The sequence below is a fragment of the Pseudophryne corroboree genome, unplaced genomic scaffold, assembly GCF_028390025.1.
Source record: "Pseudophryne corroboree isolate aPseCor3 unplaced genomic scaffold, aPseCor3.hap2 scaffold_660, whole genome shotgun sequence".
NCBI lineage: Eukaryota > Metazoa > Chordata > Amphibia > Anura > Myobatrachidae > Pseudophryne > Pseudophryne corroboree.
Window position 1 is genome coordinate 163105 of NW_026970248.1, and position 4038 is coordinate 167142.

The window sequence follows — 4038 nt, forward strand, 5'->3', positions numbered from 1 at the left end:
TGGGTTATGGGCCCAGCATGCTTCCATTGCAGTACTCTGCTGCACATGCAAGTGCAAGAGATCCTGAAGCACTCACTCATCATGGGAAAGTACCAATGTGTTTCTTCGTTGGTGGATGGAAGAAACATCTTACAAAAACTCTCCAGATTATTGACTTTTTAAAGTTTTTCTAGGAAACGTTTTAGATGAATGCTTATTAGCCTTTGTCAGTATATAATTTTGCAAAGTCTCTCTGTGGCGCAATCAGTTAGTGTGTACGGCTAAAAACCAAAAGGTTGGTGGTTCAATCCCACCCAGGGACGTAATTGACCTTGTTATCAGATTTTGGTGATCTTTAAGTAGATGTATTGCTCTTCTGGTGACAATGTAGTTTGTTTTTGTCAATTACCCTTTTAATAATAGGGTAAAGAAAATTAAGTGGATTTTTTAAAGAAAACTATACTGTCAATATACTATTAAAACAAATTAAAATGGTAAGTAAAAATAAAAGAGCAAAAATATCAATCCCAGTTTTGATTACTTAAATTAACAAAAAAAATGCATATAGCAAAGGATAGTTTCAATCTGCCTACCTCTGGGTTATGGGCCCAGCATGCTTCCATTGCAGTACTCTGCTGCACATGTAAGTGCAAGAGATCCTGAAGCACTCAGTCATCATGGGAAAGTACCAATGTGTTTCTTCGTTGGTTGATGAAAGAAACATCTTACAAAAACTCTCCAGATTATTGACTTTTTAAAGTTTTTCTAGGAAACGTTCTAGATGTATGCTTATTAGCCTTTGTCAGTATGTGCTTTTTGCAAAGTGTCTCTGTGGCGCAATTGGTTAGTGTGTCTGGCTACTAACCAAATGGTTGGTGGTTCAATCCCACCCAGGGACGTAATTGACCTTGTTATCAGATTTTGGTGATCTTTAAGTAGACAAGTCAAAATTTCAAACCCCCTGTTCTGGTGTAGGGTACCTGGCCTTCTCTGATGTAATCAGAGTTAGATTTGATTTATTGATTTTATAAAAACAGCTAGGAAGCACAATTTAGCAGTGGGTTGCAGAGAAAAAGAAATATGCTGGCAAAAAAAATCCAATTGAGTGATTAAACAGCTCTTCATTTTCTGGCTTTATTTTTATGCTAACAAATTTGTTCTCTGAAAAGTGTCCACAAAGCCAAGTCTCTGATTAACACCTTTGTAGGGATGGTTTTTCACCTATTACTAAATTAAACTTGCTTCATTGGAAAGGCAGCAAGATGCATCCTCATTTCAATGTCTACTGAAATAATACGGGTTGACACCAGGAAACATTAACGCCACTGCATCCTTGCTGCTTTCTCATGTAGAAGTCTGTTTAATGTGAAAACAAGGTGATATCTATTTAGCACACAGGTAAGGAATTAAGAAAATCTTTATTTAAGGGTGAAGATGTTTCTCACAAAATCGTTGCCCCAATGCATCATTGAAATTCAAGCTGGAAAGATGATTTTAATATATCACTTGTACATTTTGTATTGCTCTTCTGGTGACAATGTAGTTTGTTTTTGTCAATTACCCTTTTAATAATAGGGTAAAGAAAATTAAGTGGATTTTTTAAAGAAAACTATACTGTCAATATACTATTAAAACAAATTAAAATGGTAAAAGTTATTGTACTTTAAGTAAAAATAAAAGAGCAAAAATATCAATCCCAGTTTTGATTACTTAAATTAACAAAAAAAAATGCATATAGCAAAGGATAGTTTCAATCTGCCTACCTCTGGGTTATGGGCCCAGCATGCTTCCATTGCTGTACTCTGCTGCACATATAAGTGCAAGAGATCCTGAAGCACTCACTCATCATGGGAAAGTACCAATGTGTTTCTTCGTTGGTTGATGGAAGAAACATCTTACAAAAACTCTCCAGATTATTGACTTTTTAAAGTTTTTCTAGGAAACGTTCTAGATGTATGCTTATTAGTCTTTGTCAGTATATAATTTTTACAAAGTGTCTCTGTGGCGCAATTGGTTAGTGTGTCTGGCTACTAACCAAAAGGTTGGTGGTTCAATCCCACTCAGGGACGTAATTGACCTTGTTATCAGATTTTGGTGATCTTTAAGTAGACAAGTCAAAATTTCAAACCCCCTGTTATGGTGTAGGGTACCTGGCCTTCTCTGATGTAATCAGAGTTAGATTTGATTCATTGATTTTATAAAAACAGCTAGGAAGCACAATTTAGCAGTGGGTTGCAGAGAAAAAGAAATATGCTGGCAAAAAAAATCCAATTGAGTGATTAAACAGATCTTCATTTTCTGGCTTTATTTTTATCCTAACAAATTTGTTCTCTGAAAAGTGTCCACAAAGCCAAGTCTCTGATTAACACCTTTGTAGGGATGGTTTTTCACCTATTACTAAATTAAACTTGCTTCATTGGAAAGGCAGCAAGATGCATCCTCATTTCAATTTCTACTGAAATAATACAGGTTGACACCAGGAAACATTAACGCCACTGCATCCTTGCTGCTTTCTCATGTGGAAGTCTGTTTAATGTGAAAACAAGGTGATATCTAATTAGCACACAGGTAAGGAATTAAGAAAATCTTTATTTAAGGGTGAAGATGTTTCTCACAAAATCGTTGCCCCAATGCATCATTGAAATTCAAGCTGGAAAGATGATTTTAATATGACACTTGTACATTTTGTATTGCTCTTCTGGTGACAATGTAGTTTGTTTTTGTCAATTACCCTTTTAATAATAGGGTAAAGAAAATTAAGTGGATTTTTTAAAGAAAACTATACTGTCAATATACTATTCAAACAAATTAAAATGGTAAAAGTTATTGTACTTCAAGTAAAAATAAAAGAGCAAAAATATCAATCCCAGTTTTGATTACTTAAATTAACAAAAAAAATGCATATAGCAAAGGATAGTTTCAATCTGCCTACCTCTGGGTTATGGGCCCAGCATGCTTCCATTGCAGTACTCTGCTGCACATGTAAGTGCAAGAGATCCTGAAGCACTCACTCATCATGGGAAAGTACCAATGTGTTTCTTCGTTGGTTGATGGAAGAAACATTTTACAAAAACTCTCCAGATTATTGACTTTTTAAAGTCTTTCTAGGAAACGTTCTAGATGTATGCTTATTAGCCTTTGTCAGTATGTGCTTTTTGCAACGTGTCTCTGTGGCGCAATTGGTTTGTGTGTCTGGCTACTAACCAAATGGTTGGTGGTTCAATCCCAACCAGGGACGTAATTGACCTTGTTATCAGATTTTGGTGATCTTTAAGTAGACAAGTCAAAATTTCAAACCCCCTGTTATGGTGTAGGGTACCTGGCCTTCTCTGATGTAATCAGTTAGATTTGATTCATTGATTTTATAAAAACAGCTAGGAAGCACAATTTAGCAGTGGGTTGCAGAGAAAAAGAAATATGCTGGCAAAAAAAATCCAATTGAGTGATTAAACAGCTCTTCATTTTCTGGCTTTATTTTTATGCTAACAAATTTGTTCTCTGAAAAGTGTCCACAAAGCCAAGTCTCTGATTAACACCTTTGTTGGGATGGTTTTTCACCTATTACTAAATTAAACTTGCTTCATTGGAAAGGCAGCAAGATGCATCCTCATTTCAATGTCTACTGAAATAATACAGGTTGACACCAGGAAACATTAACGCCACTGCATCCTTGCTGCTTTCTCATGTAGAAGTCTGTTTAATGTGAAAACAAGGTGATATCTAATTAGCACACAGGTAAGGAATTAAGAAAATCTTTATTTAAGGGTGAAGATGTTTCTCACAAAATCGTTGCCCCAATGCATCATTGAAATTCAAGCTGGAAAGATGATTTTAATATATCACTTGTACATTTTGTATTGCTCTTCTGGTGACAATGTAGTTTGTTTTTGTCAATTACCCTTTTAATAATAGGGTAAAGAAAATTAAGTGGATTTTTTAAAGAAAACTATACTGTCAATATACTATTAAAACAAATTAAAATGGTAAAAGTTATTGTACTTTAAGTAAAAATAAAAGAGCAAAAATATCAATCCCAGTTTTGATTACTTAAATTAACAA

General features: G+C 34.7%; 2 non-coding genes across 2 annotated transcripts; both read left to right on the top strand.

Annotated features, from left to right (window-relative positions):
- Window positions 1–804: 804 nt before the first annotated feature.
- TRNAS-ACU (transfer RNA serine (anticodon ACU)) lies at window positions 805–878 on the top strand. Its single transcript has one exon. It is a non-coding gene; the product is annotated as a tRNA-Ser (tRNA).
- Window positions 879–1974: 1096 nt separating this feature from the next.
- Window positions 1975–2048, top strand: TRNAS-ACU (transfer RNA serine (anticodon ACU)). Its single transcript has one exon. It is a non-coding gene; the product is annotated as a tRNA-Ser (tRNA).
- Window positions 2049–4038: the final 1990 nt, after the last annotated feature.